Below are 16172 nucleotides of genomic sequence, written 5' to 3' on the forward strand. Positions count from 1 at the left end.
ATAATTCTTCAATATTAACCAATTGGCATGATCGATTAGGACATCCTGGTTCAACAATGATGCGAAGAATTATAGAAAATACACATGGTCATCCATTGAAAGACCAGAAGATCTTTCAGAATAATAAGTTTCAATGTAAAGCATGTTCTCTTGGAAAACTTATTATAAGACCATCACCAGCCAAAATCCAAACTGAATCACCAATGTTTCTTGAACGTATTCAGGGTGATATTTGTGGACCAATCCATCCACCATGTGGACCATTCAGATACTTTATGGTATTGATTGATGCCTCCAGCAGATGGTCACATGTATGTTTATTGTCAACTCGAAATGTTGCATTTGCAAGATTACTTGCTCAAATAATAAAATTGAGGAATCAATTTCCCGATTATACAATCAAGAAAATTAGACTTGATAATGCTGGTGAATTTACTTCCCAGACTTTCAATGATTATTGTATGTCTATGGGAATCATTGTTGAGCATCCTGTTGCTCATGTACATACTCAAAATGGATTGGCTGAATCATTGATTAAACGTCTGCAAATGATTGCTAGACCAATGATTATGAAAACAAAGCTCCCTATTTCTATATGGGGACATGCAATTTTACATGCTGCTTCATTAATTCGCATCAGACCAAGTGCATATCATAAATACTCCCCATTGCAGCTTGCATTTGGTAAAGAACCAGACATTTCTCATCTGAGAATTTTTGGATGTATGGTGTATGTGCCTATTGCACCACCTCAACGAAAGAAAATGGGACCTCAAAGAAAGATTGGAATTTATATTGGTTATGATAGTCCATCGATCATTCGATATCTTGAACCACAGACAGGCGACGTGTTCACAGCACGTTTTGCTGATTGTCATTTTAATGAGGAAATCTTCCCAATGTTAGGGGGAGAACAGAAACATACCGAAAAAGAAATTACATGGTATGTATCATCATTGTTACATCTGGATCCAAGAACAAAACAATGTGAAAAAGATGTACAGCAAATTGTGCACTTGCAAAGAATAGCAAATCAAATACCAGATGCATTTGCAGACACAAAAGGGGTAACTAAATCATATATACATGCTGCAAATGCCCCTGCTCGAATTGAAATTCCGAAGAAACAAATTGAAGATAGTCATGATGTCATTAAACGCCTGAAGCGTGGAAGGCCAGTTGGTTCCAAGGATAAAAATCCTCGAAAAAGAAAATTCATAGAGAAACACAATGATCACAAAATAGAGAATGATGTTCCTGAAGAAACACATAATGATCACAAAATAGAGAATGATGTTCCTGAAGAAACACATGATGATGAAAATGTTTTGTCAGAACCACAAACTGACGAGAATCATGAAATCTCTATCAATTATATTAATACTGGAAAAATATGGAACCGAAAAGATATAGAAGAAATTGATGATATATTTTCTTATAATGTGGCAATCGACATCATAAATGATAATGAAGATCATGAACCAAAATCTTTTGGTGAATGTAAAAATCGGCAGGATTGGATAAAATGGAAAGATGCCATCCAGGTTGAATTGGATTCGCTAAATAAACGTAATGTTTTTGGACCTATAGTCCTTACACCTGAAGGTGTAAAACCTGTTGGATACAAATGGGTTTTTATTCGAAAGCGAAATGAGAAAAATGAAATAGTAAGATATAAAGCTCGACTTGTTGCACAAGGTTTTTCTCAAAGGCCTGGAATTGATTATGAAGAAACGTATTCTCCCGTGATGGATGCAATTACGTTTCGGTATTTGATTAGCTTGGCAGTATCTGAAAATTTAGAAATGCGTCTTATGGATGTTGTTACAGCTTACTTATATGGATCACTTGATAGTAATATATATATATGAAAATCCCTGAAGGATTTAAGATGCCTGAAGCACAAAGTTCAAAACCCAGAGAATGTTATTCTGTGAAATTACAAAGATCATTATATGGGTTAAAGCAATCCGGCCGAATGTGGTATAATCGGCTAAGTGATCACTTGATGAAAAAGGGATATGTAAATAATTCAATATGCCCTTGTGTTTTCATTAAGAAAACAACATCCGGATGCGTAATTATTGCTGTATATGTTGATGATTTAAACATCATTGGAACGAATAAGAAAATTCAAGAAGTTGTTCATACTTGAAGGAAAAATTTGAAATGAAGGATCTTGGAAAAACCAAGTATTGTCTGGGTTTACAAATAGAACAAAAAGAATGTGGAATATTTGTTCACCAGACAAATTATACAGAAAATATCCTTAAACATTTTAATATGGATAAATCAAATCCTCTAAGTACTTCAATAGTTGTTAGATCATTAAACATAGAAAAGGATCCATTCCGTCCATGTGAAGATGATGAAGATATTCTTGGTCCAGAAATACCATATTTAAGTGCTATTGGTGCCCTTATGTATCTTACAAATTGTACAAGGCCTGATATATCTTTTGCCGTAAATTTATTGGCAAGATTTAGCACATATCCAACAATGAAACAGTGGAACGGAATTAAACATATATTCCGTTATCTACGAGAAACAACAGACTTGGGACTTTTGTATTCAAAAGATGCTAATCCAAGTATAATTGGTTATGCCGATGCTGGATACTTATCTGATCCACACAAGGCACGTTTCCAAACTGGATATGTATTTACTCGTGGAGGCACTGCAATTTCTTGGCGTTCACAGAAACAAACGCTCGTAACAACTTCATCAAATCATGTCGAGATTATCGCACTACATGAAGCAAACCGTGAATGTGTGTGGTTAAAATCAATGACACAACATATCCAAATCTCATGCGGATTATCATTCGACGAGAAGCTTGTGATACTATATGAAGATAATGCTGCATGTGTTGCTCAAATGAAAGAAGGATACATAAAAAGCGACAAAACTAAACATATTCCTCCTAAGTTCTTCGCATTCACCAAGGAGCTTGAGAAGAATAAATATATTGATGTTCGTCACATTCAATCAAGTAAAAACTCATCAAATCTCTTCACAAAGGCACTTCCTACGACAATATTCAGAAAGCACATATATAATATTGGGATGCGCAATCTACGAAATCTGTGAAGAATTGTTCGTGTCAACATGAGGGGGAGTTTACGTGACTGCACTCTTTTTCCCTTAATATGGTTTTTATCCCAATGGGTTTTTCCTAGTAAGGTTTTTAACGAGGCAGTATAAAAACACGTAATGAAGACAATCATTATGATCATCATCACAAGGGGGATTGTTGAAATTTAATATTTTAATATTGAATATTTGAATGTTGAAAATTAGGTAAAATTAGGTGTTGAATATTGAAATTTGTGTGTGATGATGAAGGTAATGGTGTAATTTATTTTTGGATTATTTGTAAAGATATTCTATAAATATATCTCTCATTTGTGAAGAAAATCACAATTGAGTTGAGAGAAAAATATTATAAAGTGTGTAGTGTGATAATTTTGAGAGTTTGAGATTTTTACTTTTTACCGTAAATTTTTACTTTTTCACAACAAGGATTACATTATCAACATGAGTTTTGATCATATATGTTGGTATTATTATAAAAAAACAAAAAACCCTTTTAAATTGATATTTAAACTCATGTTATAAAAGTAGAACGATTTAAATTTTTATTTCCTAGGATTGCGTCATCACAAAATAATTCACAAGCTAGTAATCTAGATGAATCATCGTCAACCGCACGCAAGACGAGGTAACCCATCCAACCTTGATGAAGATTGTCACTCCCGAGAAATGGGAAATCAAGAAGAGGAACAACGTATTCCACGGCAGGAGAAAAATCCAAGAAACATATTTGACGTATTTCAACGGTTTATACAGTTCTGTCAACAACCACTAGTGAGAAATTTTGGCATAAATAATCGAGATCTTCAAAGATTTGAAAAAACAAGTGATCAAACTCTAGAAAGATTATTTAGGTTCCACCCACCCAAGTTTTACGGCACACTGATGCACAACAAGCTGGAGAATGTTAAATTACATCTTTGTCTGTGCATCCATTTGTATGTTACTTGTATGATTGAGATGTGGATGCACAGACAAAGATAAAAATTAACAAGAAAAACATATTCACCCTCTGTCCTTAACTACTTGGAAGAACAAAAGGTGAAGTTTGTGCTATGTCAATTCCAGGGGGCAAAACATAACTGATAGAGAATTGTTGATCATAAGTGGAAGAAAAACAACACTCCCAACAAATGAACTAACTTTCTATGGGAGTTTGAGGGAAAAAAATCACCCAGATAATACTCAACACACGAGAACACGAATTCATAGAACTAGTACAAGGTTCTTTAGCCATGGCACAATACGAGGCTGAATTTTACTGTTTGATTCACTACGTTCCTCATTACCTGGAAGATGAGGCAAGAAAGATAAAGAAATTTATCAAAGGCTTCCTCCTTGATATTCGTTGGACAAACTTATCTAAGCCTCGAATTATAATTCCGATGTCAATCAAGCACCGTGCGCGGAGGCGAAGACCAAACTGCTACTCAGGAGAGAATAAGGCAAAAGAAACTACGAGATCCCTAACTCCATTGAAACCAATAGTCGGAAAATAAGTTATGAAAAAGAAAGCCAAGAGGACATGAAGAACCCTCAAGAAAAAAGTTTCAAGAAAACCCACATGTCAACTACCGTGAGAAATATGGATATTGCGGTAACCCAACCATAGTGAGGAAAGATGATAGAGGAAGCATGGAAAATGTGTGGTCGGTGGAACTGATCAACATCGGATTCAAGATTTTCTGATTAAGAAGAATAAAGCTCCACCTATACCAAAACCCAAAATTCCAGCCAGAGCATGTGCATTTGTTGGAAAAGAAGAATGTGTCCATCCAAACTCCGAAGAATGATGGTACCAGTCAGACATCTTAAATACCACTAGAACTTCAACCCATAATACCATAATAGAACTTCAACCCATAATACCATAATTAGTTTTGCAAATAAAAATCGACGAGACTTACTTTTTTCATATATAAATTAAGGGTCTTGTTAACTACTGACTCTGATATTACAAATAAATAAAATTACTATTCAAAATTCAAAATAAATAGACCAATAAATATTTATCAATAAAAGAACCATGAAGTTAGCTAGTAAAATCCAAAATAATTTGTTATTAATATACTTATACTAGTAATTTGTTATTAATATACTTATATATTCGTCATATTCAACCCTATTCGGATGATTTACACTCCTGATTATAACATCCCAAAAATTTTGAGATGTCTAATCAAAATTTAATAAATGGATAATAATAAAAGTAAATAAATAAATAAAAATTTTATAGTCTAAGAAAAGCTTTGATATATGTAAATAATTTTTCTACACATTAATCTACTTAATTTTTAACATGTTTGAAATAAAATAAATAAAAATACGTCCAAATAATAGTAAATTAAATCAATGAATTTTATTCCCCCACAAATAAAAGCTAATAAATTTAACACTATAAAATACAAAATATGATTCTAAAATAATATAAATTAAATAAAAATAAATAAAACAATATATATAATATAAAATCATTAAATAAAACTTAATAAAATATTAATTAGTTCTCATTTTTCTATTAATAAATAAAATTAAAAAAGAATAGATGTCAATAATTTAATAAAAATAGATGTCACCAAGTTAGGCCAATACTTGTCAAATTATGCTCAAATAAGCTTGACATGTGTTGATAATTTGTGACCTAGCTAGATGTCATGACATCTAGAAAATGATTTTCCGCAGCACGTCATCAGCAGCATGCATTAAAAGCACGCTGCGAATATTACTTTTAACGGCGTGCATCCATATGTGCGCTGTTAATACTATTGCACTTGACAGTATTAACATCGTGCATTAAAAGCACGCTGCGGATAGTAATATCCGCAACGTGCAGTTATATGTGAGCTGTTAATAACTTATGTAATTTTCGCAGCGCACAATAAAGGCACGCTGTTAATAATATTATTAACGGCGTGCATGTTTATGTGCGCTGTTAATAGTAAATAATTTTTTTTTAAAAAAATAATATTTTTTTTAACGGCGTGCATATATAAGCACGCGGTGGAAAATGGGTGCGCCATCATTTAGCGACGGTTTATTTAACCATCGCCGATTTAAATTTAGTGACGATAGTATTTATACCGTCGCTATTAGCGACGGTTTTTATTACACAGTCGTCGATTTAAAACTAGCAATGGTTTAAAATAACCGTCGCCAAATTTAGCGACAATTAAGCATTAATCGTCGCTATATTTAGCGACAGTTTTATTTTACCCGTCGTAAATTTTTACATCGACGACGGTTTAATATACAACCGTCGCTATTAGCGACGGTTTTAATACAAACGTCGCTAATAGTCTATAAATATCCGCATTTCCTTCCCATTCCTTCACAACACTCAGAATTTTTCTCACGATTTTAGGATTTTAGTTTCGATTTTAGGATTTTAATTTCGATTTAGTGTACTTTTTTGTTTCAATTTTTACTTACTTTGTAAATATTATTAAAAATCACGAATATTGTTATTAGATTGTAAGTTTTTTTTAAAAATTTATTAAATTATAAAAGTAAATTTTTTTTAATTTAACGAAAAGATTAGCGACGGATTATGAAATCCCGTCGCTAAATGTATCGACAGTTTTAAAACCGTCGCTAAACTTAGCGACCGTGTAAAAACCGTCGTCTATAAATTTAGCGACGGTTAAAAATTTAAAACCCGTCGCTAAAATTAGATTTTACACTGATTATTAACGGCGTACATTGCACGCTGCGGATAATAGTATTAACGGCGTGCATGTGCACGCCGCGGATAATAAGATTAACAGCGCGCACATGTACGCCGCGGATAATCTTGAACTTTCAACAGCTTAGAACTTTGCAGCGTGCAATGTGCGCTGCGGAAAACGAATTTGCGCGCTGCAAAAAGCCATTTTTGTTGTAGTTTCAATAAATGAGTTTTACACTTGTCATAAGACAAGGACTCGCCAACTCCACTTCCTTGCTATAAATAGGTCTCATTCAAGCATATAATCAGATTAAAATGATCAAAATTCCTGAGTTTTAGAGAAAGTATAGTGAAAGTAAAAATAGTGAGAAATAGGGAGAAATAGGAAAAAATAGCGAATAATCTCTAAATTTTTCACAAAACACTCATCTTCCACCCAAAAATCAAAGTGGTGTAACAAAATTATCCATCGATTTTTCCTGGAAAATCAAGATTCATGAAGAAAATTCTAGAAAAATTCTATAAAGTTTGTTCTCAGGTATCTACTTTTAGTTTGAATGTGTTCTTCTTGAATGATTTTCACTTCGGTTTTAAACAATAAGTTTTAAAAATGTTTCATAGTTTACTAATGTGTCGACTGATCATCCTCACAGTGGCCAAAAATTGTTTTGGACGGCCGAAGTAATCCAAATAACAATCATTGTTTTTCAAAATCTGGGCAAAATTCATCTTGAATTTCAAAAAAAAATTTAACACAAAAATTGTAGAGAATGCCAAGACAAAGCCACCATAAATTTTCCGACCACACATGGTGTACATAGCTTCTCCACGCACCGACACGAATTCACGCGCCACTTTGTTCGTTGGGATTTCGAAGGATGATCACTTCTTGGTGTATTCTCGGCCATTTTGGAAAGTTTCATGATTTTAAGGCATGTATTTTAATTGTTATGAATTTTTAAATTTTTAACCAAAACTACTCAATACAAGTTTTATACAAAAATGATTTTTAAAGTTTCAACACTTACTAGCTCTCCTAACCAGTGTAAATCACTAAATTTATATTTATAGAAATTATCTTGGCTTGATATTGAAATCAAGACGAAAAATTAAGCTACCAAAGTGAGATTTCTCTCCGTGATTTTTTTCTACCGTGAGGAATTCTATTGATTTTTAAAATAAAATTTGGTATAAATTTACAGTAAAGTTTCATAAACTAATGATTTATTCATATATTGTATTCTCATTTTTATTAGTCATATTGTACTGCATATTTGGATTTCTAGATTTATTGATTTATGATTCGTTACCGATCGACTATTACTGAATGAATGAGTAACTGAATATGAATGAATAACTGAATGACTTGAGCCCTGGATAATATTCTATGTACAAGATTGATAATCCACTTGAAAATATGGCTTCGACCCGGAAATGTGAGTCCAATAGACAATGGGTTTATAAATTTGTATATGGTTTATCTGAAAACGTAACTTCGGTCCGGAAATGTGAGTTCACCTTGTCTCGTAAATAATCGATCGGATCCTACTTGAATACATAGGAAAAGTCATATACTTAAAAAAAAATTTCTAGTACTTTTTAAGTGAAAGAAAGGCAGATGTTTCAGTAGGTTTTTGAGCAGGCCAGGGTTGGTTTTTCGGGCTGGGCTTGGTCAGTAGGGTCCCTAGGTGGGTTGGCTAGGTTTTGGCTCAAGGTGGCTCGGACGTTGTTCGAGTAAATTAGAAGATGGATCGGTGTGTTCGGTTAAGGGTCAAAAACGAGATTTAAGAACTAAAGATTGAATCCATGAGTCCACGGATGTGGCTCATGACTTGGAAGGGTAGAATAAATCATAAAAAAGGTTATGTTAAAAATTTGGGATCAAAATAACGGGTTTTGGATTTATCCGGGATTTAATCGACTCACGAAATGTTATTTAGAGAATTAATTGAAACGCCTAGTTTTAATCTTTATAAAATTATGAAAAATTATATTTATGCTCAAATAATTATTAAAAGTCTAAGTTCTTAATTTGGGAATTTTATATTAATTTTTGGTTTAATTCAGAATTAAAACGCATTAATACGTCATATTCAAAGATTAATTTAAAAGTCGTCGAATTAAGTTAAATAAAAATACGAGAAAATTCATGTAAACTTAAATAATTATTTGGGACATGTTGGAGTCAAAGAAATTAAGAAAAAGTCAAAAACGTAAAATTATACGTCTAGGGATAAAACAGTCTTTTTACACCTAAAAATTAGTAAACGTCATGGCAGTGTCATGAATGCTGTTTTATATGCTAATATGATTATTTTCAATGATTATGAATGTTTATGAATTTTTACATATTAATATGTCAATTTTAAATGTTTATGGAATTTTTATGTTTATGGATTTTTATGTTAAAATGTTTATTTTAAATGTTTATGATTTAAATATTTTTTTTAAACGTTTATGATGTTAAAATGTTTATTTTAAAAACATTTATGGCTTTTTATGATTTTTATATGTTAAAACGTTTATTTTAAATGTCCATGGATTTTTATGATTTAAGGTTGACATTTAAAAGACATGTTGCATGCTTGGTTTCAAAAATAAAAATGATATGTTATGCATGAATTTTTATAAAGTGATGGAAATGAAAAACATTGAAGGATGTGAAGTAGTTGTGACTATAATGATGTTACGTTGGAGATATCGTGAGGGTTATGGTCTTAATGGGAGCCCGACGATCGTATTTCCCGTGGCACCATTGAAGATATGAGGATAAGAGTGGGGATATCGTGAGGAGAGAAGGCCCCAGAGGGAGCCCTGACGATCGTATTTCCATTCGATGAGGATAGGCCAGGGTTCAGTTGACCGGTGAGAGTGTCGCTGATGTCCCCCGCCGCCCAGTACTGTGGTTACATGTAGATGGATCCATCGACTTTTTGAAGATTGAGGACGGTCACAATTAACGATCTGAATTCAACAAAGGAAAAGGAAAAGGAAAAATGGTTATGATCATGATAAAAGGATTTATGTTATGAAATGAGGAAAAAGGAATAGTTGAGGTTTACGCTATGCATGTCATGAAAATGTTTATGTTTAAAGTTGATGCAACATTATGAAAATGCTTTTATTTAAAGGTTATGAATCATGAAAATGTTTACGAAAATGTTCATGTTTAAAGTTTATGCATCTTCATGAAAACGATATTTTAAGTACAAGTATTTTTCACTGTTGCATGTGATTTTATACGTATTACTTGTTATCAAGATTATGGTGTGTTGAGTCTTTAGACTCACTGGGTGTGATTGATGCATGTGTTTATGATGTTAATGTTATGGGAGGTCTTGATGGTTGACCCGACTGGACTGAAGGTGCACACGACCCAAGGACCAGCGCTTCTAGCTTTCCGCAATTATGATTATGATTTATGTTAAAGATTTTTACGACTTTTTATTTATGCTTTTGAGTGATTTTTGAGATATTATAGTATGGGCTGTATTTCTCAGATATAAAGTTGGTTGTATTAATTTTAAAATGGTTCTAAAATATTGTTATGCAAAAGTGTATGGTTCGGCCGATGCTATGTAAGGTTTTTAAAAAAAATAGTACTTTTTAAAAAAACGAATAAGCAGACGTTTCAGTTGGTATCAGAGCAATAGTTCTGTAAAGGGTTGTGTCACCATCAGTGCCGGGAATATCAGTTGTCAAGTCTCAATTTGTAAGTTTACGTGCTTTATATGATTTATATGTTGTTACCTGCATGACTAAATGAATTATATGTTTACGTCACATGTTTAAGCTCTATGAGGATACATGATTTATATGCTTTATAATTTTTATATGTGATACGATATGAAATAAGAAATTATTTGATTTCAACGCATGTTGGCTTTGTGGTGGAATTGGACTATGTTGATTTTTGGGTTTTAGAATTGACGTTCTACTTTTTGGGCCATAAGTTAATCGTGAATATTATGAATGTTTTTGGGACAAGTACATGTTCTAAGAAAATATTTTTGAGTAAATAAATTTAAAATTTTCGAAATTATGTTATGGGAAACCCGTAGAAGAGAATTAAGAATGCCAAGAACTTATGGGTTAATCGTAGGTTTTTCGAAATTTTGGACCAATTAAGATAATTTTTGAGGAAATTAAGAATTGATTTTGCAATTTTTAAGGAATTTGAGGACTAGTTGAGCAATAAGAGAGAATTGAATGGTTTAATGCTAAGAATTTTTGTTGATTTAGGCTTGTAAGAATACTTAGAACCTTGTGATATCTTGGGTTATAACATTATAAGAAATTTTAATCATGGGTATTGTAGGATGAATCGATGATTAGGCTTGAAAATATAAACGTTAGCAGATGTGTTTGAGATTTAAGATTGAAATATGATAAGTTGACGAACATTTTGGGTATAAAATAAGGAAAGTAATATACAATAAGTATTGTCATCCATCTTTTTATATTGAGAATTTTAAGAAAAGTTGAAATTCGAGGTTATAATAATATAGCACTAAGTTATTATGGGTCTTTTTAAGTTGCGAATTGCAAAATAAGGATTTAGAAGGTAAAATTAATTGGGATCAAGGAGACATAAGGACATTCTAGAACTTAAGTTTGATCAGAGTAGCGCAGCGGAAGCGTGTATTTTTGGTATACTAGAACTGAATCTAAACTTTGGGTTATTAAGGATAAGCGAATTTCGAGGACGAAATTCAATTTAAGGGGGGAAGATTGTAACGCTCCGAAAATTTTAAGGTCCACGCGAACCACATGCATACAAATTATTAAATTCTTTTGTATTTTAATTATATGTTTTAATTGCATGAATTAATTATATTGTACATATTTACATGTTTAAAATATAATTTTCTACATGGTTGCATTAAAATATATTTTTAAGGTTATTTGAGTTACGATCGAGGAATGGAGACCGATGGCTGAAAAAAATTAGAAAATATTTTTATTGGTTACTTATTTTTAATTATTTAACATACGAGTGATGCTTTTTCCTATTTTTCAAAATAAGGAGTTTTGAAGTTATTTTTATACGCCGAGACGTAAATTTTATCAGTATTGGTTTTTCAACAAAAATATGAATTTTTTGGCAACCCGACTAATAAATTCACAAACTTATTTAAGCAAAATTATTTTAAGTATTTTAATTAACACTAATAGGATAAATGGGCTTAATTAAGTTGACTAATGTGCCTAAGCTTGATTAGTGTTTTTAATTAACTATATAATATTCTAAACCCACCCTAACCCCATTACAACTCACGCCTCAACCCCCTAAAGACTCCAAACTCTTCTTTTATGCAAATACACGGCACACACAATAAAATTCAAGAGGAAAAGCTTTGGTTTTTGGAGAAAAATTCAGCCAAGGACTCTACGTCGCCGTTCTTCGCATAGTCGTTACGTTTTCGTGCGTAATCTACGCAAAGGCACGCCATATTCTTTCTTTACTCATCATCACACCATATTATTTAATTATGTTTGAAATTGCATGAAAAACAAGTTGCGACATGAAATATTTTCGGTTTTGTGTAATATGCCAATTTTTAAGGCTTGAATTTGAGGAAAAATCATGTTTGTTATGTTGTTAAGGTGCTGCCATGATTAGGAAGTTTAGGGTCATGTTTTTACACAAGTTTAGGGTCTTAACACACACAAAAAACGCTGCAACATGATTAGAATCAAGCTGGAACAGCCGGGTGAAAACAAAAAAAAAGGGGCCGAGAGTTTGAAGGCTGTGTGCATGTATGTGTCTTGTTGCCTCGTTTCTATGCATGGGGTCACGGGGATTGGACAAGGCTGGCTGGGGCTTGAGTAGGGTCAGGGGCGAGGGCCTGGTAGAGCCCTAGGGGGCTAGGACTCGCGCATGAGGGCTGGCGAGGAGACCCCGCTGGATGGGACTCTCCTCGAGGAGGTTTCTGGTAGCGAAGAGATTCCAGGGGCTGTGGCTTGGTTGGGGCTGGGCTAGGTGGTCTGGGTGATGGCTTGGGACGGCCCAGAGAGGGGTAGGAAGGGTCAAGGCTCATGGTGGCTCGAGCAAGAGTCCAGGCGAAGCAACACACTCACGCACCCAAGAAGCAAAGGGACACGCAGGTGGATTCCTGGTTACAGAAGCTTCGCGCTTGGGTTAGGGGCTCGGGGCTGGTCTGGGTCGAGTCTGGGCATGGTCTAGGGTTGGTGAGGGTCCTAGGTGATTGTTGGTTAGGTGGCTAGAGGAGTCCTAGTTGGCTAGGAGTCTTGGTAAGGTGGTAAGAGTCACACACAAAACCTGCATATTTTGGGTTCATTTTTAGTTGGTATCAGAGCCAACCTCTCCTAGTACGGTGTGGTTTTGGGAAGAACCAAGCGGAAGCTGGTGGGCATGTGAGGCCCGGGACCGAAGAGGGCGGGGGTGATCGCCGGTGCCATGAGGTTGCATGGACAATGAGCGGCTTCTGGCAGGCTTCTAGGCGGAGGGAACATTAATGAACCGATCTCACACCGGAAGGACGGGGATTCCGAAACTGTTCAATGTAATGGACTGTACAGTTGAAGAGGGCTTAAAAGATTTGATATGTACTACTCATATCAATAAGATGCATCTTCTTTTCGTTAGCTCATCACATAAGAATTCCAAAGTTATCGTGCTTGACTTGGGACAATTCTGGGATGGGTGACCTCGTGAGAAGTTTCTTAGGGTGCGTGTGAGTGAGGACATAAGCACGTTGGAAAGACTCGTATTGGTATAGTGAGGACAGTCGTCGAATCTGGGGCGTTACAGAATGTTGGAGGGAGCCATCTCTTTAGCCTACGTTATTTAATTTAGAGTTATGAACAGTCAGTGCATCACTTGACAAGATATTTTTGTAACGATATATTATTACCGATACATGTCATTTCATATTTAATCTCTTTCATGTAATATCTTTTATAGATTTGCAGTTTGATTTTGTCATCACCATAAATGAAGAAATTATTAAAATATTTCTTTTATCCTAAGTTTTAGTTATCGACAAAATAACAGTATCGAGCTATTATAAGAAACCAGTCACTACATTTTTTTGTAATTTTCAGGTTTCCAACCGCTGACGTAGAAGTCAGATGGATCAAGTTATTTAATATTTTTCAAGCTGAAAATCACTCAAAGTTCGGATCAGAACAAGCTTTAAATAAGCATTCAATGTAGAGCGTTATTATCCAACTGCCGGTCAAAAATATGCGAAGAAAAGTGGAAACTTGTTTTCCAACAATTTTTAAACTACGTATTTTGGTATAAGACTACAGTACTCCACCAACTCTCGTTGTGACATAAAGTTTTCTAGAAAGCCTAAAGTCAAGTTACTTTTCAGAGGATATTCAAGCTAAAGATAAAAAAGTAAATGGAACATTAAATGACATTTATTGCAGTGTATGATGTTGATAGAGACAAGGTCATTCTATCGAAAATTTGTACAAATGATAGTTGAAAAACATATCCAACAGTTGTAGCTTTTCAATTATATATAGATGCAAATTAAGCTCAAAAAATGTACTCACGCTCTTGCTTTCAAACTCGCGTATTAGCTTATCTGCATCTTAAAGGTCTTTGAGCACTTTTAAAGCTATAAATTTTCAATTTACTCACTAAACACATGCTCAAAAGTTCATATCAGATATTCTGAGGGTCATCATTGTGCTACTTCACAAACTCAAGCTGTTACAAGCTATCTGTTGGTTTTGTTTCTAAATATCTGGACAATTGAGGATTTTTAAACAGACAGAGTTGTAAAATGATCACCAAGAGTTTAAACTTTGGGAGTAGATAAGTCCTAGTTGAAGTGGGTTATTACAAGACATTGTAAAGCCAAAGTCTTTTGGTGGAAATATTTCTAATGGAAAAAGAGGTGACATAGGAGTTTGAGTCTTCGAACATCTATAAAAGTCCTTGTTTTATTTACATTACACATTTACTTTCAGTTATTTATCTTTTCCAGCCGTTGGTACTTAATGAACTGATATTTTAAATATATATTTATCACTGCATTATTGGACCATTACCGCATTTTTCACCTTTTAGTGGTCCGGTAAACTAGCTGTTCAAGGATAACTGTTTTAATAGTCTAAAAAATGTTAGAACATCTCGCTTTTAAGAAAAAGTTTTTACATAGTTTATTCACCTAATCTAAACTCTAACCCCATCCACACACAATGCCTTCCCTTTTCTGTATCTTTTAGTCATCAATCAGGTTGTACTACTCTACCGTATCATTAGTTTTATACTTTCTTTTCAGGATCCATTTGCATCCTAATGCCTTGGTACTTGGTGGAAGATCAACTAGTTTCCAAATATGATTGTGCATCATGGATTCCATTTCAGTATTGACGGCTTCTTTCCAGTATGGAGTTTCAGGGCCAGGCAATGCATCTTGTAAGGTTTTTGGTTCATTTCCAATTTTGTGAAAATCTGGACGAAAAGATTTCAAGGTCCTAGCTTTTTTACTTCGTCTAGGTTCCTATTCTTTGAGTGACCTTCGTTTGTCACGACGTCCTCATCGTGTGTAGGTTCATTAATACATGCAGGACCTTCAATCACCATTTCTCGTTTTCTTTTGCTAGAATTTTCTTCTTTTTTTATATTGATAGGAAATCAAAGAATATGGCATTCCTAGACTCAATAGTCATGCCTTCACTCATTTCAGAATTTTCAGATTTGTGCACTATAATCGTTGTGTGCATATCCTACGAATATGTAGTCGAACGTCTTTGGATAAATTCTGAATTGTTTTGGAGTTGATATTTCTAACTTGGCCAAACAGCCCCATACTTTCAAGTATTTGTAGGAAGATTTATGATCTTTTCACAAATTCATATGGCGTTTTGTCATTTTGCTTTTGCGGAATCTTGTTCATATGATTAGCTGCAATATCGTTTCCGCCACAAGTTTTGGGATAATCACAAATTTATCAACATGGCATTCATAATTTTTTTAAAATTTCAGTTCTTTCTTTTGGTGATTCCATTAGATTGAGGTGATTATGGCGCAGTGTTTCATGTCTTATGCTCGAATAATAGAAAAACTCATCAAATGATGATCCATATTCTCTTCGTTTAACACTTCAAACTCGTTTTATTTGTTTACTAACTTGATTTTCAACTTCGGTTTTGTAGATTTTGAAAGCCTCAAGTGCTTCATCATTACCCCTCAAAGATAAACATAACTGAAAGGATCGGTTAGGAAGTAATAAGTGTTTAGAAGGGGGGGTTGAATAAACAATCACGGATTTTATGTTCTTTTCGAAAATTGAGTTCAGTTTAGTGACAAACTGACACTCGGTATCTCGTCAGTCGATAACAATCAATTTAACTGAAAGAAACAGTTGCGGAAGTAAACTGACTGAAAGATAGAATAACTGAAGTAGAATGATAACTGAAATAAAATGCA

The sequence above is a fragment of the Primulina huaijiensis genome, chromosome 7 (assembly GCF_012295235.1).
Source record: "Primulina huaijiensis isolate GDHJ02 chromosome 7, ASM1229523v2, whole genome shotgun sequence".
Classification (NCBI taxonomy): domain Eukaryota; kingdom Viridiplantae; phylum Streptophyta; class Magnoliopsida; order Lamiales; family Gesneriaceae; genus Primulina; species Primulina huaijiensis.